This window comes from Triticum aestivum, chromosome 5A, assembly GCF_018294505.1.
Source record: "Triticum aestivum cultivar Chinese Spring chromosome 5A, IWGSC CS RefSeq v2.1, whole genome shotgun sequence".
NCBI classification, from domain to species: Eukaryota; Viridiplantae; Streptophyta; class Magnoliopsida; order Poales; family Poaceae; genus Triticum; species Triticum aestivum.
This window is the reverse complement of record NC_057806.1, coordinates 681,859,256-681,871,448: the sequence shown is the minus strand read 5'-3', so window position 1 is coordinate 681,871,448 and position 12,193 is coordinate 681,859,256. Positions and strand designations below refer to the sequence as shown.

At 44.5% G+C, this 12,193-nt stretch overlaps 1 long non-coding RNA gene across 1 annotated transcript; it reads left to right on the top strand.

The window, feature by feature from the left end:
• Positions 1 to 1,121: 1,121 nt before the first annotated feature.
• LOC123105958 (uncharacterized) lies at positions 1,122 to 5,281 on the top strand. The gene is made up of 3 exons (XR_006451112.1): positions 1,122 to 1,747; positions 1,891 to 2,023; positions 3,216 to 5,281. It is a non-coding gene; the product is annotated as an uncharacterized lncRNA (long non-coding RNA).
• The last annotated feature ends 6,912 nt before the right edge of the window (positions 5,282 to 12,193 follow it).

Here is a 12,193-nt window from a genome sequence, read left to right as displayed (position 1 = left end):
TCATCATCAAAATTGCACATATGAAGAAAACTAAGCAATGCTAGTTTTCAACCAAAAATAGTTTTTTTTGGGGGTGAAATTTACTGCTTTTTTTTCCAAGACAATGCCAAATTTACTGCTGGTAGTGGAGCATTTGAGCTCGGGATTAGAGGGCATTTTTGTATTTTTTTAATTTGTTTGGATTGCTGACCACATATGCCACATTTTTTGTTTTGTTTTGAGAAAGACCACATGTGTCACATGGTGTCTTTTCTTCTTCTTTTTTGTTCGGGAAAGAGAGAAAGCCAGAGCCAGACATGGTGCTAATGGATGGGCCTGGTACGAAATGGTACTCATCTCAGCCCGCTAGCAACCCGCATGTGCTACTCATGTCTTGGCCCATAGTCTCCCCGCACGCGGCGGCCGGCGATGGAGGAGCGGCCACACGGGACGACATCGGCGGCGGCGCTCAGGGGGCACGTTCACCTCCCGCCGCTGGCCCGCGCGCGCGGGCCAAGAACTCGGTATAGTACATTCTGCAGGCGCTCTGGCGCACCCCAGCCTCAACGCCGTCGTCCGCGACATCCTCCAGCTCCCCTCCGACTCCGAGCTCGACCCCGTCCGTAGCTACCCGCTTCCCATCTCCCCTTTCCATTCTCCTTCCGCGCATTTCTCGCGCCGAGTGCAGAGACATTTATGCCAAAGCAGCCTCGCTCTGTGCTTAATGCTACAGTACATCTCTTTGTTGCAGGCTTGCAGGTTGCAGCTGTTGGTGTGCTTCAGAGTACTGATCCGCAGGTGTGTGAGTGTGTCTATGAGACCATCGTATAGGCCGAGATTCCGAAGCTTTTTCCTCCGGAGGTGCCGCCCGAGCTGCAAAGGTTGCTCACTCTGCTTCTGCACGAGTTTCAGCTGGAATGGCGAGAGGACGCCTCCAAGGATCAGGTACTCCCTCTGATCCATACAACTTTGTACTAAATCAGCGACAATTAATATGGATTGGAGGGAGTAATATATTTATTTTTCATATGAAAACTATGCAATTGATCCAGTGGTAGTTATCATATTTCTGAGAAGTGGGGAATTGGATCTTTTGTGTGTGTGTGTGTGGGGGGGGGGGGGGGGGGTGAAATGATCAAAAAGTTAGGATAAATGTGGGGCAAAAGATCCAATTTCTCTCATCTATGTACCCTTTTAGTTTCACAAGTTACAAGCTGTTCAGTACTGCGGTCAATAGTTAGCCTGTTCTTATCTTTTTGTTCGTGTCTCTCTGTGGTGATAGTGATACCAACATAAAATCTGCGCCTCAATTTAGCGCCATGCATTATTTTGTAGGCACCCACGCGAAATTCATAAACAGCGAAAAGCCATTTTGAGTACAAAATCAAGAAGCGCCAGAGCAAACAGCGACAACACAGTTAGTTGAAACAATCGCTACCATGTGCTTTTGCACAAACATAAGTGCCTTGCCGTTTTGCTGGCTTAAGCTTGATCTGTGAGATGCTTATTATCCTTTATCCTTTTTTATGTGAGAGAGGAGTTCATTGATTGGTTTGTGAAGATCTGTTAAGAAAACTATTTCAGCAGTTCTGGGGTTACAATCAAGATATCTTGGATGAAAGATGTTACTCGTGTGAATCGTCATCTTCCCTGCAGCCTCACTGCAGGACATCATCAGCAAAGGTCTTGTCTGAATCAGGGGAGAAAGACGTGAAGCACCAGTTAAGGATTCTTTAGACAAAATGCTCATGGACATATACACAATCAGGTGTCAAGTCTCAAATGCTGTCAGTAATGATTCTTTAGACAAATGCAGAGTTCGGCTGGGAATTTTTGTTTTCCCTTTTGCAATTCAACATTTTTGCAGACTTGCAGTAAGTAATTTCAAATGTTTCTCATTATCTTTTGCAGGGAAGGACGTGGAGAAGCAGCAAAAAGCACATAGGAAAGGATGATTTTTCTCCTCTTTTTTCTAGCTCTCGGGACATTTTTCATCAGCAAAGCACTTCAGAAATGATGCCAAAGTTGCATTTCTTACATGAAGGTAAGACGATCGATGTTTTACATTTATGACGAGGCACAGTTGTAGGATGAAAATGTCCTTACAGGGAGGGGTTTAGCTTTTAGGCGGCCGATATGTAATTGAGGTTAAGACACATATGTGAATTCACAGGTAGTATCTTTTCTCTTTTTAAATCACTGGTAGTATCAGTGCCGTTGCAACTGCACTCAGAAGTCTTTCCACATATGAGAGGGGACATCACATTGTTGCAACTGGAATTGTCTTGTTTATCAGACAGAACACAACACCTCCCATGTTCTTCTGTCTTATCTAGTCTGCACCTCAGGGCTAATGCAACACCTGCCATGTTCATCTAAGCAACAAAAGATGAAACAGTAATGCATCCAGCAGTGAATTTACTTACTGCCTTAGCTACTATCTCAGCATTTGATGGCATGTCCAATGTAGCCACAAAAGGTATCCATGCCCACTTGTCAATTTGAGCTCCATCAGATATGTACTGCACATTTCTTTCCTGATACCTATGAGTTTTACCCCCATCGACAGATATATTTACTCTCTTAATACCCAGCAATTCTACCCTCATCAAAATTAGTGATGCTACCTACGCAAGCTGCAGATTTAGTGTGCACATCCCTTTCTATCATGGAAGTAATACTAACCTTTCCTTCCTTGATAACATCCACATCTTCCAGGGTGCAAATGGCAGACTGCTTTGTCAAATACAAGAATATTTGATATAAGATACCCCAAAAAACCAACTTAACTTTGTTATCAATACAGAAGAAGAAAAAAGAGATGTTCTATGAGAATGCTTCATAGGATCACAGGTGCATCTGCAGTTAATAAATCCGCAAAAAAAGACAGAATAAACTCATGGTAAATTAACATCTACAGGAATACCAGCTCCAGTAATCATGAAAGGTAGCATCTAAAGTAGGACACAATATTCTGTTACAAAAATTTAGAACCCTTTTAAAAGATTCTTGCATCCAAGGTCAAATCTTGGCAAATGTCATGCCTGCACTCCAGTTCGACTGCTTATGTATTCCAAGTTTCCAACCCCCTATCAACTCTTTTATTAACTATTCAAACTTTGTCCTTTACTGTTTATGTATTCTAACACCCTGTTAACTATTAACTGTTTTATTAAGTATTCAAACTTTGCCCTTTGTGCGTCTGAAATCTTGTGATCAATTTCCTAATTTTACAGCAGAGCTCTCTAAACAAGTGGAAGCACACCAAAGTATGGCCTCACATTCCAAACTATGGTGTGCGTGCATGACGTGTTCGTGCAAACCGTCACCATGGATTCTCTCCTTCAAGATAATCTACTCTTGTGCTTTGATGCAGCAGTGTATAGACTTTGTAACTTTTAACCTCATGTCGCCTTTGTTTTATTTCAATGCATCTTCATTTTCTCATCTTGCTGTTGCTAATTTCCTAATTTGTTTTTGTTTTATTTCATTGTATACACCACGAATTGCTCATCTTGCTACTGAGACAAACCTACAAGCTACAACACAAGGGAAAAAAAGAGGTGCATTGCATTTTCTATTGTTTCTAGCATTTCCTTATTTATCAGTGCAGATCATATCTTGTTTTGGACAGGTTGAGAGGTAACATCCCTACTCATTCCTCAAGTAAAAAGAATTAGAGCTCTTTATTCTGTATGTTATACTCCCTCCGTTTCCAAATATAAAACTTTTTAGATATTTCAATACAGACTACATACAGATGTATATAGACGTATTTTAGAGTGTAGGTTCACTCATTTTGCTCCGTATGTAGTCCGCATTGGAATCTCTAAAAAAGCTTAAATTTAGGAACGGAGGGAGTACATGCCTTTATTCTTTATTTCAATCAGTATTTGGGATGGGAGCACGCAGTTCTGTAGTTACTAGAGTCCAATTATTCATGTGTTCTTTATGGGACCAAATAACACACCTTGGCCTACAGACCTGGCCATTTTACAGCCATCCTTTCAAAAAGGCTCAACTGATGTGCTGTCAGAAAAGCCTTTCCGCAACAATAAAAAACCCTTTTTCCCCTCACATCCTATGTGTCTGCTGAGTTACTTTCAGATTGGTGCTGACCTATGATGAACCGAGAGCTAAGCAGATTAGTTATAGTTTGGTCTTTGTTTGAATAGGTAATAGGAAATTATTTGAAATGTTTCTATATTCTTGGTAAATCATATACTTGAATCGTATATGATTGGCCTTTCGTTTGATGGCTGATGTGTTCTTGACTGAAAGTTTTGAAGCTGCGCGATGAGAGTATAGGTTGCTCCGATGAGGGCAATCTGAGCAGCAAAAAGAAATACATAATTGTAGAAGGGCAGATGTTGTTGATGACACCGTATTTGATGATGCTGTTGATGATAGTATAAACTCTTTAGTGGAGGGCATCATGAAAGAGTGTTCCGAAGGAAGTAACAATGAAGGGGATGAGGCTGCACCTCACGACTTTAAGAACTGCAATAATACAAGCACATTGGATGAGCACACCAACATAGATCAGCTAGAATCTAGTGAGAAAGCAAAACACATGGTACTACTTTTATAGCCAAGCTCATCAGATCCAAACAGCAAACAATAAGAATGGATTTGGTCAGCTTTTGGCCAGGCTGCAAGTCCTGAAAAGACGTGAAGATACCAATAGCAGCATCGTGAATTGGGGGCAAGATGTTTTCCGTTCCGATGATTGGGTGTGTCTCTTTGAAAGAAAAAAATAACCTGGCCCTGTTGCGCGTGAGGAGGTAATTCAGAAGACTGATTTGCGTGATGATGTCGAAGGTTGATTTACCTGGTGATGCTGGGTGCAGAGCCCTATCTGATGAAGCTGGTAGCAGAACCGCAAGCCAGTACGTCAGTACAGTGCTTGAAGAGTCTGATGAAACCTGCAAATGTGATTTGCATGAGAAGCAGTTAAGCCACTCACCGTCAGAATGGGAGCATGTACTGAGGGAAGACCTTTTCCTCCCAGGAAACCCATTGAAGTGAAAGGCATCTGCTCTCCCCTGGGTTTAGTTCGAAAATCATGTTCTTAACTTCAATCTGTGCAGACCGCGACATAAGCAGCAGGATCAAGCGTCGTAGTAGCTAGCCGGTGCCTAAACCTGAAACTTTAAGGAAAGAGAATATAATCTCAGCTCATGCCTCATACTGAGCTGTTTGTAGTATATGCTGCCTGCAGTATCTGTTTCTATGCCTGAAAGGATCATGCACAGTACTTGAACACTTGTCATAACATGCGATCTGATCGCTAATGCTTGCATACGTACCATGAGTATATCTGTTACTCCCTCCGTCCCATGGTGTAAAAAATGTCTTACACTATGGGACGGAGGGATTACTTCTTTATTATCTTTTCGATCCTCCAGATGTCCCTTTCCGAGATGATCGTCAAGATCCTTTTAGCCCCATTTTATGTTGCAGTTTGCTGTTGAGGTATATAGAAAAGTGGGTCAAGTTTCTGCTGGTTCTTTAAGACCCTGTGAAGCTATCCAGTGACTTGTCATCTGCTCTTTTCAGTTTTGTAATACCTGATGATGCAATCAGCATATTATACACGTACATACCTTGGTATATACACTACTGCTTTGAGATGCATGTAGCCAAGGTTGATCTTTGTATCCCCATTTTGCGAGTGCTGTTGAGGTCTGCCTTCAAGACCCTGTGAACCTGTCCAATGAACTGTCACCTGCTCTTATGCAGTGGTGTCATCACTAATGATGCAATCACCAATCAGCATATTACATATATATAGAGGAAATTGCTTTTGGCTCCGGGGCTCCATGGAGCCTGGATTTTTCACGTGCACTTCATCATAATTTTTTACATAAATGTGATTTTTTTTGGAACTTCAGAACATGATTTCCATTTTCTTTTCAAAATCATAAGACTGTTCTCCCTTGGTTTATATACTACTCCCTCCGTTTATAAATATAAGATATTTCAGCTTTTTTTCTTTTCTAAATCGGATGTATGTAGACATGTTTTAGTGTGTTTGTTCTCTCTTTTCAGTCCGTACTTAAGCCCATATTGAAATATCCAAAACATCTTATACTCCGTATTTGTGGACGGAAGGAGTACTTGCTGTGCTGGTTTGAGATATAAATACCTAATTTTCTTCTTCTTTCTGAACCTAGCCATATAGCCTCATACTAGCACATACACGTTGCACTCTCCGAGTGTGTACATTCAGAGACCTGAAACTCGGCTGGACGGCCGGCCAGCCATTACACCCGCGCCGGCCGGGCGCAGGGCGGGCGATCTGACTTTGTTACCTACACACTGCACCACACATCTTGGCGACTAGCTTGCACCAGTAACTAGTCTGAGATCCAAAGTGGGATGCATGTGACGGACGTGCCATTCACTGCGCAACATGCCAAATGATCCCAGGATCCAGGGCCATGCAGGGCCAAAGTCTCCAGGTTTCATACACCCTGGACCGACCCGGACGACGCTAGCCAGGATGGGTCGCCATTATTTTTATTTATTGCCAATGTCAGTAAAAATAATTGTACTGTACTAATGTCAGTAAAAATTAAACATTTTACTGTCTTTTTTAGGGTTTCTTGTTGTCGTTACTAGTACTACATATTACTCCCTCCGTTCCTAAATACTCTTTCTTGGCATTTCAACAAGTGACTACATACGGAGCAAAATGGGTGAATCTACACTCTAAAATATGTCTACATATATCCGTATGTAATAGTCATTTAAAATGTCTAGAAAGACAAATATTTAGGAATGGAGGGAGTACTACTCTGTAGGTAGAAACGGAAAGTGTCCTTCTAATCTGGAGCTTAAATTCTCCTGTGATGAACCGTAAAATTAAAAAAAAGTTTTAAAAAATTCTCCTATTTTTTGACAACAAAGATTGCTTATTTTTCTTCCTGTGTGCAAATTTTTGAGATGAAATCACATTCACGTAAGTCTGGGCAAAAATTACAAAATGTGCACATAAATATGCTTTCAAAAATCAGTCTTGCTAAGTCTCAATCAATTAAGATATAACGAAGTCTCAGTCAATGCTATATCCGTTAGATCTTACATTAGGATTCGTGCAAAATTTTCTTCTCAGTTTTTTCTTTTTCTCTATTGAATGCTATGTCACTTCACTGAGACTTAGTTAAATCTCAATCGATTGAGACCTAGTCACACCCTTCAAAAATAGCCTTTTTGGAGCAACCATTTTTTCCAGAGCATTAGGAGTGTTAGTTCTCATTGAAATTTGCACGCACATAGAACATTCAACATTTTTTGCTGCCAAAAGTTTTTAGAATTAGTTTTTTTCTTCAATTTTACTGTTCACAAGGGTGCACTGTGATTTTTTTTTTCCTGATGGAAAAGTTACTGCATGTCGTGTTAACCTTGTGAGGGAGAGATGAGATGACATCCCTACAGTGGGTAATCACGGCGAGGCTGGCAGTGGCAGGCGGTGTCGCATATATACAGTGCAGCGGGTACATGCTACATACAGAAGTTATATGTGAGCAGGCAGGAACAAGGGAATAGGACAGTATCACTTTTGCGTGCATGGTTAATCGCAGATCGATCTCATCTCATGGGCAGTGAAATGATCCAGCTGGAGAGATCAGGAGGCCACAGCTAGTGCTGGGTGATCCCCTGGCTAGCACACTGTATATCAGTATAAATGCTAGACTTACGAACGGTTCACTTATGGACGGGGTTTACGTCCGGCCGTACATGCCCTTCACTCCACTTAGAGCATCTTTACTCGGACGACCTTCCAAAGGACGGTGTCTGCACATAAAAGAGAAAGAAAAACCATCCAAATGGACCTCCGAATTGTTCATATATGTCAGGGCTATTCGTGAATCAAAATCTATCCCATATGTGAGGATGAAATGGGGATGTCCGAAACCACCCCACCTCAGACCTAACCCACTCCGGACCACTTTCTATTTTCATTTTTTTTCTCTTTTTTCCATCTCATCAATTATATGCATTTGTCCGAACAATTTGATGGGTCACGGGCTCACGGCTACGTGCATGGATAAATAGGGGTTCAAAACGGACATGATCGGGCAATGTTTGGACGTGTCTATGGATAAATAGCGGGTCAAATTAGCCCATTCCAACTGGAGATGTTCTAGCCCCCTCTTATTTATGGAAAACAGTTTTTTTAACATGGTCGTTTGATTTCTTCTAGAAATCAGCCGCCTCGCTGGCACACCACGCGTCATGTGTGGTCCCACACGAGCGTTTTCTCCCAAAGCTTCTCTCTCGAAACAGTATTCTTTCCCATATCGCTGGAAATGGTCGAGCTCGTGTTGCTCTTCTTTTTCGCTTCCCTTCCCTCTTCTCCATACGGTGGTGTTGCAACGGGCTGTCAGCCAAGCTCTAGATCGACTAGCTGCATTAAGCTCGCCAAATCCATGGTGTGGCCTGCTACAAGGTGCTAGTGTTGCAGGCTGTGTCGCTCGCCGTCGCGGTGTGGACCAAACCCGCTGCCTAATGCTGCAAAACTATTGCAGGCACTAGTGCTACAGACGGGCACCGTTCGCCACCGGATTGGATACATGGAGGTCTTGCAGCTGTGCTGCAGGCGAGCACCGGTGCTTCAGGGGGCATTGTTCACCGGTGGCATGGGACAGATCCATGGTGGAGGTCTTGTGACCGTGTTGCAGGCAGACATCGATGGAGGGGAGTAGTACTGAGGGTCCTGCGAGCCAGAGTTGAGAAGGCGTCACCGTGTTGCAAGGCGTTGTCGCAAACACAACGATGGCGACGCCCACAACAACGGCGATACTATTACAACGATGCCCGCAACGGTGGCGATGCTGTGATGACAACAAGCACAATGGCTACGACGGTAACTGCAACGAGGATGATGTTGCATAACGACGAGTGCAACAAAGACGATGTTGTGATGACATTCTCCCAGCATTGGCCAACGTGTAGCGTGAGCTCTTATTTTCATCCGTGGGCCACCATGTTACTCTGTAAGAGCATCTACAGCCGGACTTGGCAAATCTGGCCCCCTATACGCCCACGGGCGTGTCCGTGAACAGCGCCTGCCGGCCCCTTATATGTGCTGCCACACATCCACACACCTCAAATGCAAACTTCAAATCCATACAATCCATGCAGGTCGATTATACAATAAAATTTGTTTGAATTCAACAGTTCAAAACAAGCAAAGCAAATCATAATTCAACAATATGGACATGCGAAAATGTAATAAATGTTCAAGCATGACGGATGCCTCGCCGGCTGGTCGGATCACTAGCCGGACGCCATCCATGCCGCTTGCTCCGAGTCCATCCTTGCGTCTTGCGTCTTGCTCCGCCTGCATCCAGGCCGCATGCTCTACTTGCATCTTTGTCGCATGGCCCGCTGCTGCCGCAACCGCCCCCATTGCCTCGTACTCCCTACGCTCGTTGATCCCTCGCCATTCGCCGAATGCCCCAACTGGCCGTCGGATCCTCCTCTGTCCTAACGTGGTCCGACGGCGCAATCCGCGTCAGCGGACGGATGGATGCGGGGGAGGGGGGGGAGCTGTTCGTCCATGTCCGCAGCTCCATGCGACGCCGCAACTGCTTCCCTCTCTCGCTACCGGCGTCGCCGCATCCTCCAGGTGACTTTGTCCGTCTTGCACAATGAAGCCGAGGACGGGACGCTGACGGACGAGGCAGACGCAATCTTCGTCGCGGCGGTTCGGGATGGGCTGGACGACATCTAGGGCCACGTATTGGGACCGATGGTGAGGACGGGGAACAAGGGTGGCGCACGGCGAGGGCTCGGGCGTGGGAAAGATAGGAGTGCAGAGAAAAGAGGAGGAAGAGTTTGGTGCATTTGGTGCAATTTGCGATGGGGTAGGGCTGTTAGGTCCGACGTGACGGATATACCCGGACGCCCCATATCCGCCTCATATTTAGATAGGATATTAGGGGTGCCGGTTAGTCCGGACGTTTGAGACCCGTTTAAGAAGCCTGTCTGAATTAAATTTCTGTGACATGTCACTGACTGGGCCGTCTACTTGGGTGTTTGAGACGGGTTTGAAGCGTCCGGCTGTAAATGCTCTAAGTTCACCCATACAATTTTTTTGGTAGGTGTAGCGTTTACTCGTACGCACTGCACTGCACTGCACTACGCCGTGTAAAGTATGTCTGAGCCAGCCCCCATCGGCTGCCTTTCAAGGAGGCAAACTTAGCATCGACATCTGGACGTACTAGGTAGACAAGTACCATTGGACGGATGAGATCAAATCATGGCACATCGGATTCGATCCACATGCAGCTCCGGGTGCCCTTGATTGATGGCGCAGTTATTCGTTCTGCGAGTCGGATCACCAGTCATTTCATTTCAAGTCAACTGTATTTTTGTTTATCTGTAGTACGAAAATTTTGGTCCAGGGTTGGGAATCCTGCGACCAATCGGCCAGCCATGGGCATGTGACGCTTTGGAGGGCTTAAGGTGGCAGCTGGTCCAGAGTCGCAGCGACGAATCCGCGATTTGCTTGCCGATCTCAGCGATCGGTGTGTGTACATACACAGCACAGTACACTGTCTGCGCGTACTATACGGCGGTCTTGTATACAGACTTACAGAGAGAGATGGCGCGCGCTTGTGAGAAAGGGTGACGGTGGTTTGCAGAAAGTGAACCAACGGTTTTGGCAGGCGTACGTGGGTCATGGGTCTGCCGGGGCCCACACGCGCAGATATACGGATTTGTCATTTTTGTCGTCTCCAATTAACATTACTACCTTCTTCTAAAAAATTAAACTTATCACCCAGGAGAAAAAAAAATGGTACTTGCTGATTTCTACCCCTTACGTTGCAGATATAAATAAATCCAGTTGGTATCATTATTCTCCATGCATCATATGTCCGGACGTGTAAATAAGATGGTTGTGTGCATCATATGGCGTAGAGGCCAGGGTTTTGACCTCCTTTTCAGAAAAGAAAATATCTTCGGCGGTGTGATATCGAATTTATGTCTACAACGAAACATGTCCTGTTGATATGTTGTGGTAGTGTTTATATCTTTGCGCTGTCCACTTTCTCTAATAGGATTATGGGTCTACCCCCAGATTAATGCATAGGAAATTGCCATCTCATTTGAATTGAATGGGATTTGGAAAGCATAACATGATTTGTTAAACAAATAGTGCCCAAGGGAGAGGTCCCCTAGCTATTAGCTACCTTTCACTCTCCAAGGGTCCATCACACTCAACTCCTGCCTTTGGCTAGCTCTGTATCCTCACTGCAGGGACCATCTAAGTATAGTTCTTTCTTCTTGGACAATTGGGGTTTCCTATAGCAAAATCCAAGCTACAGATTTGTTGCAATTCTATCACACTTTTACTGATATATCCATACTAATATATCCACACCTTTACAGATTTGGGGTTTTCTAGCTGGATTACTGATGTATTCATGCTAATTTTATTTTTCCGAAGATTATTTCGTTCAGGAAATGCTCATAGCTCATATGCAAACCTTAGAATCTCGAGTTATATATAGGATCTGCAGCTAGTTAGCCAGCAAAGGTCCACATTGATCAGCACTGGACCTGGCTAGCTTCTTCATAACAACTTAGAGCCATGCATCTACCTCTCATGTCACAAGGTAGTATATGTATTAACTAAGCATGTCCATACGCATGCATGATGGTACATTAGTTTAGTACTTGGCAGCTAGTACTTAGCACGTACTACAATCTAGCTAGCTATAGGACCCAACCCCAAAGGGGCCTTGGTGATGTCGAAATGGCCATGCCCTCAAGGCACATAATTGGTGGTCCATGCATAGCATCGCATATGCATATGCCCTAGAAAACAGCAGAAATATATATATATGCGAGAGAGAGAGAGAGAGAGAGAGAGAGGGAGAGAGAGAGAGAGAGAGAGAGAGAGAGAGAGAGAGAGAGAGAGAGAGAGAAGCTTTAAGCATGGCAGGGGCAATAGTAATCAATATCTTGTCCAAGCGTGGCGCCATAACGCATGTGCACTGTACCATACCACCCCCCGCTTCTTCACTGGCTCCGGCCCGGCCGGCCTTTCACCGGTCGCATTCCATCTCAAAGGGACCCGGTCCCCTCCTCCTCTCCCCTCCGTTACAACATAGCCATAGTTCTCCCCCCACCACCACAACCGCTATACCACCGTATCGTATCACACGACGTAGACGGCACGCGTCACGGGGACCCGTAC